Source organism: Myotis myotis, unplaced genomic scaffold (assembly GCF_014108235.1).
Source record: "Myotis myotis isolate mMyoMyo1 unplaced genomic scaffold, mMyoMyo1.p scaffold_m19_p_8, whole genome shotgun sequence".
Lineage (NCBI taxonomy): Eukaryota > Metazoa > Chordata > Mammalia > Chiroptera > Vespertilionidae > Myotis > Myotis myotis.
Window position 1 is genome coordinate 55,528,400 of NW_023416390.1, and position 15,447 is coordinate 55,543,846.

Sequence of the window (15,447 nt, forward strand, 5' to 3'; positions counted from 1 at the left end):
ACTACATGCATATTACCAGAGTACTGGGTTCAGTTTATCCAGATCCACTTGGCACTGCCTGTCTCCCAGGTCTAAGCTGGGAGTCACCCCAGCACTGACTCACCCAGTCCCCTCGGTAGGAAAGCCTCCGCTCCACCTCACTCCCCTGGGGTTGGGGGCCACATCAAGTCCTGTGCCAAAGTCCAGAGTGGCAGCTGATCCGGGTTATAATGAAACATAAATTTGAAAAAAAGAATGCAAGGGTAAGCTGACCTGAACAGAAAAGCACTGAGCCAGTTAGGGAAGGGAAAACAAAAGAGCTTACCTGGCTGAGCTGGGGGAGAGCCAGGAAAGATTGCAAAATATGGGAAGGAAAAAGAAACAGTCTTTGGGGTAGCAACTATGTATGGGTGTTATTGAGAATGAGATAGATGGGGTGGGGGTGGTTGACTGTTCATGCAAATGTCCTCATCCTTTTGGGCCTGCAGCCTGAGGGCTTCGATATAAGAGTGAGGCCCAGCCAGTGTTGCTCAGTGGTTGAGCATTGACTCACCAACCAAGAGATCACTGTTTAATTCCCGGTCAAGAAACATGCCAGGTTGTGGGCTCAATCCCCCCCGTAGGGAGGCATGCAGGAGGCAGCCAATTGATGATGTTTCTCTCTCATCGATGTTTCTATTTATCCCTCTCCCTTCCTCTCTTTCTAAAAGTCAATAAAAACATATTGGGGGTGAGAAGGCCAAGCTCCAGGAGGTTTCATCTGAGACTTCACGTGGTATATTTAATTTGGTCCTGATTCCCCTTTAAGATTCCTCAACACAAGAAACAATTGTGCCCTGAAATACTCCCATGAAACCCCCCAAATGGCAGACCCTAAATCTGCCCAAAGCAACCCAGAGTCCTCCAATTTGCTCTCTCCTTCATCTCTCCACACGCATCCTTCTAATACTTCTTGAAGGGACATGATACTAGAGAAGCAATCTCACCAATAATATTTTCACTACAGGTGACCACCAACCTCTCAAAAGAGCAGATTTATTTAAATATTCATGATTCATAACACTTTTGTAGCATCCTCACCTTACGGGAATCTAAATGGGGGGAAAAATTCCTTATTTAGAGAGAATGTGAAACAGAGATTGAATGAAATGCGATAGAAATCTCCCTTCTGTTAAATTTCATTATAATGCAACAGACTCAAGTCAACACAACTAAAAAGTTAAAACAAAAACAAACAAACAAAAAAAATTGAAGTAGCTCTTTTAAGAAGTTAGGATATTGGATTTTGGACTTTGGACTAGGATGTTCTAGAACAAGATGCTTGATATTCTGGATGAGGCTTTTGCAACCAGTAGGTTGGGCACACACCATTAGAGCCAAGATATTCATTCTTTGGATTGGGAAACCCGGGTGTTAAATGCTGTTTCTCTGTGCTTTGGAAACATCTAAAATGTGAATCACCCTAGGGTGAACAAAGGGTGGAAAACTTGACCCTCTGTTCTCTCCCACTTGGCTGCACAACCAACAAAGAGAGAGGAGCATGAGCACCCCAGAAGTTTTTCATCTCGTACGCTTGTCCTGGAGCCAGGTCCTAAGATAAACCAGACCCCGGAAGGCATAGATTTGGCCCACACATGTTATCGGGAGTGATTAACGACTTTAAGACTCTACAAGTGGTTCTAGTTCGGTTTGAAATTTCAATCTGACCTTTGTAATTTCTAGGTCATGTTTTATTAGGAAACTTACTGTTCAAATAGTATTTGCTCTTTCAGCCAGAAATGTGTTTACTTGCATGTTCCTTGCATAGCAACCAATCCTGTTGCAGGTCAACATCTAAAGATAGTGCATCATGAAACTCCATTGTTCGTCAATATCTGACTTGGTAAAAAGTCACTATGTTCATTTTTTTCATCCAATTGGCTTTGCTATACTTAATATAGATATGTGTGAGCACATACAAGTACACACACACATATTTCTTACTAGAGGCCCGGTGCACAACATTTGTGCACCTAGGGTGGGGGTGGGGGGTGTCTCTCAGCCCGGCCTGTGCCATTTTGCAGTCTGGGAGCCCTCGGGAGGATGTCCAACTGCTGCTGAGGCAGGAGAGGCTCCCGCCACCACCTCTGCACTCACCAGCCGTGGGCCCGGCTTGTGGCTGAGCAGCACTCGGTCATTCTGCCGTTCAGTTGATTTGTGTATTACTCTTTTATTATATAGGATTTTAACCTTTGTATGTTATTAGACTTATTTATATCTATTACTTATTTATTTATTTATATCTATTAATATAAATAAGTGTATCTTACTATACACATGTATTCTTTCTCATTTTATTGGCATTAAATAGCTTTCATTGTTAGTAAAAATAGGTAACACCTATTTTTCCAGTGCTTTATAAAATCTAATTCATTTAGAGCTCATAACCATCCTATGGGGTGGCATTATTATCTCCTACTTTACAGATGAGAAAACTGAGGCACAGAGCTGTTAAGTAACTTGCCCAGATCACACACCTAGCAAGCTTTGAAGCCAGGATTTGAACCCAAGCAATGTGGATCTGAAATCCATGCTCTTAACCATTATGCTACACTGACTTATAAACCCTGAAGACATAACAATGATAAAAGTCGCCATGTATTGAGTATCAACTATGAGCATATCTCCCTCCAAAGCCCTCAGTCTTAACCACTATTCTATACTGAACATCCCTGATTGGGTCCATCTTCTGCTCTGTCCCTTCCTCTGTATGCAAAGGAAGGTGCTACTACTCATCTGCCCCTGGTAGGACATGCCTTGGAGTTGCTTTTCTAGATGTAGTAATAGGTTAACACTGAGCCATGAAGGCTTAACTTCAGGGTTACTGCAGGGTTATGATAAAATCTAGCTATAAAATAAAGGCCCTTTCAGGGCATTGGACTCTAACCAACAAAGTTAGTAAGCTGGAGAATCAGTGTTGGGCATGTCTGGCTCAGTTCTCATTCTATAGCTCTGCCTGCCACCCTTTAAGTAAGGTGTCTTATAGGACAACCTCTATGCACTCATGAGTGAAGTTTAAGACTCTGGGTTCTAGGTGGAAGTTTCTCATGTTTTGGAGGTAGGGGTCTTAGCATGTCAAGGAATATCCCCTTAGCAGCAAAGACTTTTATAACCATACCAGTATTTTCTAGAAACTCTGCTGTTTTATGTTAAACTAGTGGCCCAGTGCACAAAATTTGTGCACATTAAAAGGGAATTAATTAGAGGAAATATTTTAATATTGTTATTTGCCCTTCTCTATAATAGAAGTGTCAGAGATGAAAGAAAATTAGTAAAATGTATATGAAAATCTTTCTCCTGTCAGAGTCTGGGGCACGCCGCAGGACCCAGAGTCAAGTCCCCACCCACCCACGTGCACCTCGAAATCACACAAGACCCAGACCCGGCTGGCCCCACCCCCATTGGGCAAGATCCAGACCTGGCTGGCCCCACCTCCATCAAGCCTCAGGTCCCCTGCCCTGGCGCCAGGCAGGGGGTGCAGCCTCAGGTCCATGGGCCCAGGGTGAAGGGCATGGCCTGAGGTCTCCTGACCCGGCACTGGGGTGGGAGGCACGCCTTGAGGTCCCCCGTCAAGCCCCGTTCGGTCGGGGCACGGCCTGAGGTCCCCCTGCCTGGAGCCAGGGCAGGGGGTACAGCCTCAGGTCTGCCACTCTGGCCCAGCTTCACGCAGCCTCAGGTCCCAGCTGGTCGCTCATAATGGGAATCTGCCTCCACTGTGGGCACAGCCATTGTGAAAGTGTGATGGTTAATTTGCATAGTACCTCTTTATTATATAGGATGGGCAGATCTGGTTGTCTGACAGGAGATACTCCCTCTTCCTACAATGTCCTCACTGAGGGCACACACTGCTGTCCTCATGGCTGCCCTGCTTCCTTCAATTTGGTTCAGTAGTTAGAGCATTGGCCTGAGAACTGAAAGGTCGAAGTTCAGTTCTGGTCAAGGACACATACCTTGGTTGCAGGTTCAATCCCTGCCCCAGTTGGGGTGTGTGTGAGAGGCAACCAATAGATGTGTGTCTCTCTCACAGCAATGTTTCTCTCTCTCTCTGTCTCTCTTGCTCCCTTCCACTCTCTCTGAAAATTAATGGGATCACTGGGTCCAACATGAGTTAAGCCCAAAACACTCATCAGAAAGAATATATGCACCTCTATGTTCATAGCAGTGTAATTTATAATATCTAAGATTTGGAAACAGCCTAAGTGCCCATCAGCAGATGAGTGGGTAAAAAAAACTGTGGTACATCTACACAATGGAATACTATGTGGCAATAGAAAAGAAAGAACTCTTGTTATTTGCAACAGCATGGATAGACCTGGAGAGTACTATGCTAAGCGAAATAAGCCAGTCAGAGAAAGATAGGTATCATATGATCTCACTCATATGTGGAATCTAATGAACCAAATAAACTGATGACCATAAATAGACCCAGAGACATAGAAGCATGAACAGACTGTTGAATCTAAGAGGGAAGGCAGGGGAGGGTGGGTGGGAAGAGATCAACCAATGAACTTGTATGCATATATGCACAGACCAATGGGGTGGTGAGGGCCTGTGGGGTGGGGTGAGGAGGTCAGGAGTGGTCTGGAAGAGGTTAATTGTGGGAAAGGGAGGATCTATGTAATACTTTCAACAATAAAGATTAAAGAATAATAATAAAATAAAAATTCATGGGAAAAATATTCTTGTTTGAGGATTAACCAAAAAAAAAAAAAAAAAAGTGTGTCAGATCTTAGAAACTTTTTTACTGAGAAGATGAAATTGGAGGAGAAAAATATAAATAAACTAATAGCCCTGTGCACGAATCTGTGCGCGAGTAGCTCACTGCCGCTTGCCTCAGCTGGCCACCCCGCCTGCTGCCGCTGGTAGTTCTCCACCGCTTGTTGCTCGCAGTAGCTCTCTGCCCGCTGCCCCACCCTCCTGTAGCTCTCCTCCACTTGTATCAGTCGTGGGGTTACGGCATCCTGGCTAATTTGCATATTCCTCTATTATTATATTAGATGAAAATTGAAAACACTGGACATAATAAAAGCTATGCATTTGTCATAGAGGCAAAAAAGAAAATATGCGAGGTTTTTCTCTGAGGCTTTCTTGGTCATGGTCAGTCATTGCTTGATCTGATCAAATTCACTACTCATTTTAAGTGATAACCAACCCATGCTTTAATAAAATTCTGTGATTCATTCAAAAACCCAAATATGGTTTCAGTTCCAGATGGACACAAGAAAGCACACACTATTATTTTTATACCATAGTTGCAGAGCAACTTTCTCAGCACTCAAAATTACCATTTAATATCCCAGGGTTGGATTTCAGTAGTAGCAGGATGTGAATCTTTAATTGGGCCTTAATTTCACATATAAGAATTTCACCAGGAAAAGAACAATCTGGTAGACACCTCTGTCCTCTGCCTGGTTCTGTGTTCTATCACTATTGTATATAGTCCCCTTATTTCTTAGGGTTGGTGAGAATTAATGAAGTAATATATTAAAATATTTAACATATATGCTCAATAAATGTTCAGCAAATAGTAGCTATTTTCATTAACTGAGTGCCTCCAATAACCTCCCCCTCTTGGAAAAAGAACAGAATCTCCAAGGTTGGGGTCTTGGTATGATTGGAGAAATGGGGAAGGAAGGAGGTAAGATGGAAGGCAATTTTAAGGGAGGAAAAAAAACCATGAAGTGATAATAAAGAATAACATAGAAAGGTCTCTGATACCATGAGTTAGATAACTCAGAGCAAGGGTCAGATAGGAAAAGGAGAATGAGAATTCTGGGTAAAGGTGATGACAGCGTCTTAAACCAGCCCTTAAAAGAATTCTACATAAATTGAAGTCTGACCTAGTGAATTCTTGGAGCCCAAGCAATTCTATTGTGGGGCCCCTGTGAGAAGAGTGGAACACAGAAGAGAAAGATGGGCTCTGTGGGTTCAGAAGGCAGAGCATCATGCTGGGGAGTGGAGGTGAGTGGCAGCAGTAGAGAAGGTACCTGCCAGGGCTGCAGGTTGAACAGAAGCCTAGAGACAGGGAACACAGTGGGTGACAGGAACCTCAGATGGGACCTGAAGGCAGGTGCTCAGCTCAGGCAGTGGAGTGTGAAGCAGCCTTGTGAGCCTGGGCATGGTGCTGTGGAGGCCGCTGTCTCAGGAGCACCAACAAGTTGCCAGGGGGCATGTGAGGTGCTCCATGAGGATTCTCAGAAACTAGAGGGCAATGTGAAGCTCAGAAGGGGTCCCTCATTCTTCCAGGTACCATGGTAAGGAACACAGGCAACACAATTCAGGTCTGAATGTTAGAAAGACTATTCTTGCCTCCTGAGTACTGACACTTAGAAAGGTTTGGGACTCCAAGGATAAATATATTTGATATGGATGTAAAAAGGAGAAACAATTTAAAGCCACATTTCTCAGGTTAACACTTGTGGCCCCTTAGAGTTCATTGTTTAGTTCTAAGAATAATTCCACAATAATATATCTTACTCTATCTTTTCCCCAGCTAGTCCTCCCAGGGGTACAGCCCATGACACAAATCACAGCTTTCCTGAGAACCAGAAAGGAATTGGGAAAATTGGGGACAAGGAGTGCAGGAATAATGTAGGTCATGAGGACTGACAGGCAAAATTAAGATTACTAATGGAAATAACAAGGCCACAACTGTTTATGAAAAAATAAACACAAGTGATTATTTTTCAGATTTCATTTTTTAAAGAAACTTGAGCCAACAAGCTCAAACCAGTTCAGCTTTGGGTTTAGCTTTTCTTTGCTCTTCCTAACAAACAGGAATTTGCCTGAATAAAAAGTGCAAGTCAAAACAGAAAGATGTAGTAAAGAGATGCACAGATTTTCTGCCATTTACAGAGGTGAGTCACACAACCCCCTCAGGGAAAACAATTGAATGCAAAGGACCAGGGAGAAATCCCCAAGGCAGGATTTCATCACACTGAGGCAGTGGAATGGTATAGAACGTACCGCTGTGCTATGTGGGTGGTTTGGCTTAAGACAAGCCTCTTTCCCCAGCCCACAGAGGGAAAGATGCGATCTCCAGAGCGGGAAACTAAATCACTCCAGAAATGAAACCAATAAAAATCAGCACGACTGAAGATGATCGACCCCTATAGAACTAACCCAAGAGACCATCTCTGAGTAATGGTTCAGGAAGATTTGGAGATTTAAAAGTAGAAGGATGGCAACTAGAGTGGACTGGAATGTGACTTGGGTAAGAAAACCACAGATAAGTGATGGTATTTTCTACTGTGTGGCCTGAGGGAAAACAGGGCTAATGGAAGATAAATAGCCTTTCATGGAGCCTGGGAAAAGAAAGGTGAAAGGAAGACCTGGTCAGTGTGCCCCCCCTCAAAGCCCCTTTCGCGCCCCCCCTCCCCACCCCCGCACTACCTAAAATAAATAGGAAGCTTGGGACACAGGCCTGGCCTGGCCTGGGAAGGGGTGGCTGCTGGCTTGTGGGGACCACTTAGCAGGCTTCTCAGCGTGGGTGCCTAGTGCAGCCTCTTTCAATATTATTCCTCCCAATATCATTTTGGTGAAATTGGAGTAAAACCTGATATTCCATTCTTAGAATCCTTCACAATATAAAACCGGGGGTCTGAAGTATTCTCTTTAAATAAAACAGACATTTTAGGCCAGAGATTTCAGTAACATGCTTCTAAGATTTTACATGAAGTTAAGCTGCTCAGATTTTGTTTGTATTTTAAGTTTACTCATTGGTTCTGAACTATGTTATAGATAAGTATGGAATGCATTCAGACACTAACACTACACACACACACACACACACACACACACACATACATACACACACAAAACACTCCTTTAGAAAAACCAAACAGTCATGAGCCATTTAAAAAATTTTTCTGGTAGAGATTTCTAGAGTTTTTATGCTAGTCTCAATTTTGTGCCTCCTCCTCTTCTTCATCCAAAGCAAGTTTAGAGGTCAATTGCAGATATGAGAGAAAAATATCTCTTAAAAATAAGGGTTCTGGCCCAGCCAGCGTGGCTCAGTGGTTGAGCATTGACCTATGAACCATGAGGTCACAGTTCAATTTCCGGTCAGGGCACATGACCAGGTTACGGACTCCATCCCCAGTGTGCGGTGTGCAAGAGGCAGCCAATCAATGATTCCCTCTCATCATTGATGTTTCTATCTCTCGCTTCCTCTCTGAAATCAATAAAAATATATTATTAAAAAATAATAAGATTTATGCTTCCAAAAAAGGTGGAATAACTGTAACAACAAACAAAATACATGAAGCAATGGTTTTCAAGACACTGGACATCAGGCATTAAAGGATAGTGATCCCTGAGATACAGGAAATAAGGTGAGTCCTACAATAGTCCCAGCTTACCTAATTAACTCTGTAGAACACTACCCAACAACAGTAGACATACTCTTAGTAAGCACACATGAAATATTCAGGAAAATAGACCACCCTCCAACCACACACAAAAAATCTCAATAAATTTAAAAGAATTCAAGTCGTACAAGTATGTTCTTTAATCAGAATGGAATTTTATTAGAAATCAATAGAATGTATAAAGACCTCTCAAAACTCAGTAAATAAGAAAATAATCAGCCCAGCCAATGTGGCTCAGTGGTTGAATGTTGACCGATGAATCAGGAGGTCCTAGTTCCATTCCTAGTCGGGGCACATGACCGGGTTGCAAGCTCAATCCCAAGTAGAGGACTTGTAGAAGTTAGCCAATCAATGATTCTCTCTCATGATTGATGTTTCTATCTCTTTCTCCCTCTCCCTTCCTCTCTCTAAAATAAATATAAATATTTTTTAAAAAAGGAAAAGAATCAAATTTTTAGAAATGAGAAAACCATTTAAACAGATATTCCAACAAAGGCAATATATGGATATCAAATAAGCACATAAAAAGACTTTCAGCATTATTAGTCATTACAGTACTGCAAGTTTGTTTTTCTTTAAGTAAAATTGGTGAATAAAATTGTATTTATTTAAAACGTACAACATGATGGTTTTATATATATATATATATATATACATTATAAAGTTATTTCCACAATTAAGTTAGTTAACATATCACTTCACATTGTTACTTTTTTGTTTTGTTTGGTAAGAACATTTAAAATCTATTCTCTTAGCAAAATTAAGTGGTCTATATATGCTTATTAACTATAGTCACCATGCTATATGAGAAATGCAAATTTAAAAAACAGTGAAATACTACCATACACTGTTAGAATAGCTAAAATTTAAAAGAATAACCCCATACCAAGTATTGGCAGGTGTATTAGCTTCCTAGGGTTCCCACAACAAAGTACTACAAATTAGGTGGCTCAAACAACAGAAATTTATTGGTTCAGAGTTTTGGAAGTTAGAAGTCCAAAATCAGTGTCAGAAGGGTTGGCTCCTTCTTAGGGCTGTGAGGGAAAGCTCTGTTTATTCTATGCCTCTCTCTCAGCATCTAGTAGTTTGTGGACATCTCTGGAATTCCTTGGCTTGTAGATTCATCACCTCAATCTCTGTCTTCATCTGCAATGGTGTACACGTCTGACCCTGTGTCCAAGTGTCCACGTTTCATGAAGACACCAGTCATGATGACCTTATCTTAACTTGATCATACAGAAAGATCTTGTTTCCAAATGAGGTCACATTCACAAGCACTGGGGATTCAGACTTCAAGAACTTTTGGGAGAACATAATTCCACCTATAACAAGATATGGAGGAACTAAGACTCTCACATAAACCAGTGGGAATGTAAAATGACACAGACACGCCCTAACTGGTTTGGTTCAGTGGATAGAGCATCAGCCTGTGGACTGAAAGGTCCCAGGTTCCATTCTGGTCAAGAACATGTACCTTGGTTGCGGGCACATCCCCAGTAGGGGGTGTGCAGGAGGCAGCTGGTTTATGTTTCTCTCTCATCGATGTTTCTAGCTCTCTATTCCTCTCCCTTCCTCTCTGTAAAAAATCAATAAAATATATTTTTTTTAAAAATGAACACTTTGGAAAACACTTTGGTAGTTTCTTAAAAAGTTAAACATATAACTACAATATTATCCAGTTATTCTACTCATAGGTACTTACCCAAGAAAAATTAAAAGATATATTCAAACAGGACTTGTACATAAATCTTCATAGCAACTTTATTTGTAATAGTATACTATTGGTAATAACTCCAATATCCCTCAATAGCCATTCAATGGGGTATTACTCAGCAAAAGAAAAAAATGAACTTTGAATGCATGCAACAGCATGGCCATACTTCAAAATAATTATTCTGAGTGAAAGAAGCCAGATTTTAAAAAGAGTATACACTGTATGATTTCATTTATGTAAAATTCTGGGAATTGCTAACTAATCTGTAATGACTGAAAGCAGATTCAAAGTTGATTGGGGTCTGGATGGAATGGATAGGAGAGAGGGCTATCAAGGAACGCCTTGAAATTTATAGAGATGATGGATATGTTCATTATCTTGATTGTAATAATGGTTCCATGCATGTTTAGACATGTCAAATTTTTTCAAATTGTACATTTTAAATTTGCGTGATTACTTGTTTGTCATTTTATCTCAATAAAACTACAACAAAGGCCTTTGATAATTTTATGCTTCACTGCATTCACTAGAAATATATTAAAAATGTTATTTAACACATTGATCTGAGTCTAAAAGGCTGAGGTTTCTGGCCTTATATTACTAAACTAGAGGCCCAGTGCATGAATTAGTGCACAGGTGGGGTCCAGCCAGCCCACCCTGATCAAGGCCCAATTGGGGCCTAATGGGGGCCCAATCAGGGCTGAGCCAGCAGAGTGGAGGGGCTGCAGGCAATTAGTCATCTGGTTCCACCCCCGATTGGGGAGGGGGCGGTCAGTTGGGGATGGGACCAGCTGTGGGGAGGGGATGTGGGCGGGGGCCAGCTGGCCATGCTCCTGAATGGGTTTGGGGGCTGATTGGGGGTCAGCAGCTGGGGGAGGGGCCGTGGGAGGTTGGCTGACCAGCCCTACCCCCAATGGGTGTGTGTGTGGGGGGGGCAATTGGGGCAGAGCTGGATGGGGGGGAGAGGCCATGGGACAATAAGGGTGGTGGGGGCCCATAAGGGGTGGGGCCAGTGGGGGATGGGCTGCAGGTGGTTGGCCAGCAGCCCTGCCCCTGATTGGAGTGGGGTGTGGCCGGGTGGGGTGAGGGGCTGCAGGAGGTTGGCTGGCTGGCCCCACCCCCTATTGGGGTAGCGGGGGCAAACAGGGGCAGGGCAGGCCGGGGGGAGGGGTGGCAGGAGGTTAGCCACCGGCCTCATCTCCCAATCTGACTGGTTCACTGGCCACGGTGGTCATAATAGTGACCGACCGTTCCGGTATTGCCTGAGCCTTGGGCCCTCACAGCAGCACTGGTCATCAGCAGCTTGCCTGAGCCTGAGTCAGGCCCTGGGCAAGTGGCAGCCACCATCGCATCCCCAATGCTGCAAGTCCCCACCCACCCGCTGCACATGCAGCCTGCTGAGCTGTTGTTACTGTGATGGCGTCCCAACCAATTTTCATATTACCCTATTATTAGATAGATTGCTTTTTTCTAGTAACAAAATATAAATAAAGCCATTGTGGAGGAACAAAACTACTATCTATAATAATAAAAGCATAATATGCTAATTAGATCAGACATCCTTCCAGACAACCTTCCTGATGAAGCCAGGGCTGCAAGGGAAGCCTGGGTCCCAGGTGCCAGAGGGAAGCCGATGCCAGTAGCTGGGGGAAGGAAGGCCTACTCTTGCACAAATTTCGTGCATCGGGCCTCTGGTTTATTTATAAATATAATAGAAGAAAAATTAAGTTATATTCACGAATTCCTGGTCATTTAAGCATCTGTATTTTCTCCTTTTCCAAAAATCTAGACATTTGGTAACTCTGTGATTCCTGTTTTAACCTAGGAAAAGTTAAGCTATGGAAAAGCTCACAGCATGACTTGAGTGAGTACTAGAAAAACTAGCAACATAAATCAGGTTTGCCAATTTTTTTAGTGTTCTATGCGCTGAGCTTTGCAGACCTTCTCAGAAAGCTGCACTGAACTCTACTATTTACCCAGTTTAACCTATAAAGTATAGGTGAAACCTTTATCTACAAGTTTCTTTTTAGAGCCCCATGACTAGCTCATGTCTAATCCCCATTATCTCTTCTACCCTGAGCTTTAGAATTTTGAATTGACTTAAAAATAAAACTTGCATGCCCTAGCTCAATGGTCAGCAAACTGCGGCTCCGAGCCACATGTGGCACTTTGGCCCCTTGAGTGTGGCTCTTCCACAAAACACCGACTTCTGCGCATGGGCCACGAAGTTTCATCGCACTGTACGTGCACACCCACACATGGTATTTTGTGGAAGAGCCACACTCAAGGGGCCAAAGAGCCACATGTGGCTCGTGAGCCGCAGTTTGCCGACCACTGCCCTAGCCAGTTTGGCTAAGTGGCTAGAGCATCGGCCTGCGGACTAAGGGTCCTGAGTTCAATTCCGGTCAAGGGCACTTACCTTGGTTCCAGGCTCCTCCCAAGCCCTGGTCTGACTAGTGCAGGAAGCAACCAATCGTGTTTCTCTCACATCCATGTGTCTCTCTGTCTTTCCCTCTCTCTTCCACTTTCTCTGAGGAATCAATGGGAAAATATCCTCCGGGTGAAGATTAAAATAAATACAATAAAAAGAGACCAACATTAAAATAATAAATAAATAAATAAATAAATAAATAAATAAATAAATAAATAAAACTTGCACAATAAGACAAGTCTGAACATGCCAGAGTCTCATTGTCCCTGATCCCTCAGGGTCATGTCCCTCCCTGAGAATGGCTGTCTGTGTTTCTGGGGGCCCTGCTTGTGGTTGGCATTTGGCTTACATTATTGCTTATCTTACAATGATCCTGCAAGGTCGGATTTTATTGTCACACATATAGAGAGGAAACTCAGCAAGATTATGTCATTTGACAAAAGTAAAATAGCTAAGAAATAGCAGAAGAAAGATTTTAACCCATCTATTAATGAACTATTCATGCATGCAACGACCTGGCTGTACTTCAAAATAATTATTCTGAGCGAAGGAAGAAAGATTTTTAACCCATCTACCTTCCTCCTCCTTCTCCCTTTCATGCATATGTGAACACACCCAGACTCCGCCTGGATGTATTGGGGTTGTCTCTGGATGAAAATCAAAAGGTGCAGTGATCCCTCTACTTTGTTTTTATTTAAAAGGCACATTGGTGATTCCAAAAAATATCTTGTAGACTTTTCTGAATATTAAATGGAGTAAAATTTCTAAATTTCTAGAAAAAGATTAATAGGTGCTAAGTAAATATTGATCCCTACCCAGCCTTTCTATGTAAGTTCTAAGTTACAGATCACTGGGTGACAGCCAGAAAATCAAGCCTGAGAAGGCAATTCGCTGGTTCCCAATGGGGGCTCCTGGAGTCAGGCAGCACCTTTCCCACCTGACAGCCACGCCGTGTCCGCTGTGGCTTCCCACTGCGTGCTTCTCCCTCCCTTTACAGCCAATTGGACATTCTACCTATAAAATTAGCCTGCTCTCCCCCAACTGGGGGGTTTATTGCAGATTTCACTTCCTTTCTGCAGTGAAATCCTTACCTTCCGCCCTCATCTATTCAGATCCTAACATAGATTCAGAGCACAGACCCAGAAGTTCTCTACCTTAGCTGCACATTACAATAACCTTGGGAGTTTTCAAAAATACTAATGCTGGGGTTCCACCCCATACGGCTTGAATCAGAACCTCCGGGGATGGAACTCCGCGTGCCGGTTTTTAAAAAGCTCTCTAGGGGACTCTGACCACAGTGAGGGCTGAGCATCACTGGGCTAGCTACATTTCAGGGAGCATGTGCTGCTGGTAGATGTTCTCTGCTGAGGGTTCTCCTCTTTCTTTCAGGGCTGCCGGGCTCTTTGCCTGCTTCCTCTGTGCATCCTCAACGAGGTTTCACATGGGAAGCCGAAGGAGAGCATGAATGTGCAGAAATCAGCTACACACTGACAGGGCAGACTGAAGACACCTGGCAGACCCAATCAAAACAGAGGATCAACCGAAACTTCCAAGTGAGTGGAACTTTCTTTCCTGCTAAATACCACACAGGGAAAGCTGTGAATTAAATTAAATTGATGTAAATTGCTGTCTGGAATAAGGTGAAAAACTAGTTCATTAACTCACTACTGAACTTGGCCCTTGACCCAATTAATTTTCATTTGTTTTCACCCTTTAGTACTCCAGCCACTGTGGGTGTTATTAGTTAAAATACCGTGGTAGAACATGACACAAAGTACTATTTTGAACACATCCAGAAATGTTTAATTAATGGCTGGGGAAAGCTGCTAAAAATACATATTAAAAAGGTTAAAAATTCATGTCATATAAAATATATTCTCTTTTATCTATGGTACAGTTACCTCTTAATGAGATAGATTATTACATAAAGTTAATGGGTAGCCCAGGGTAGGACTTTAACAATAAGTCCCTTAAATTCGGTGTCCTCGTCGGTATATAATGACTGAACTACTACCTCGTGGAGTAGTTGTTGTAAGTATTATCTAATAATCATAGTTATATTTCATGAGCACTTAATATTTGTCAGGTTATGTGTGCTTTCCAATATATGTTATGGGGTGAACAATTTATTTTATTTTATTTTTCAATTATAATTTACATTCAATACTATTTTGTATTAATTTCAGATATACAACACAGTAGTTAGACAATCTAAACATAAACTTTACAAAGTGTTCCATCTGATATTTCCAGTTCCCATCTGGCCCTAGACATAGTTGTTAGAATATTATTGACCATATATCCCTGTGACTATTTTGTAAATAACAAATTTTACTTCTTAATCTCTTCACCTTTTTAACCCAGTCTTCCAACTCCCAACCCCTCTAGCAACCATCAATCTGTTCTCTATATCTATGCGTCTCTTTCAATTTAGTTTGTTTGTTTTGTTCTTTAGATTCTGCATATAAGTACATACTCTGCATATGATTTGGTATTTGTCTTTCTCTGACTGACTTACTTCACTTAGCACAATACCCTCTAGGTCCATCCATGCTATCACAAATGGTAAGATCTTATTCTTTTTTTCTTAATATATTTTATTTATTTTTTACAGAGAGGAAGGGAGAGAGATAGAGAGTTAGAAACATCGATGAGATGTGAAACATCGATCAGCTGCCTCCTGCACACCCCCCACTGGGGATGTGCCCGCAACCCAGGTACATGCCCTCGACCGGAATCGAACCTGGGACCCCTCAGTCCGCAGCCCGACGCTCTATCCACTGAGCCAAACCGGTTTCGGCAAGATCTTATTATTTTAATGGCTAAGTAATATTCCATTGTATAGATGCACCACAACCTTTTGATCCCCTCGTCTATTGATGGGCACTTGGATTGCTTCCATATCTTGTTATTGT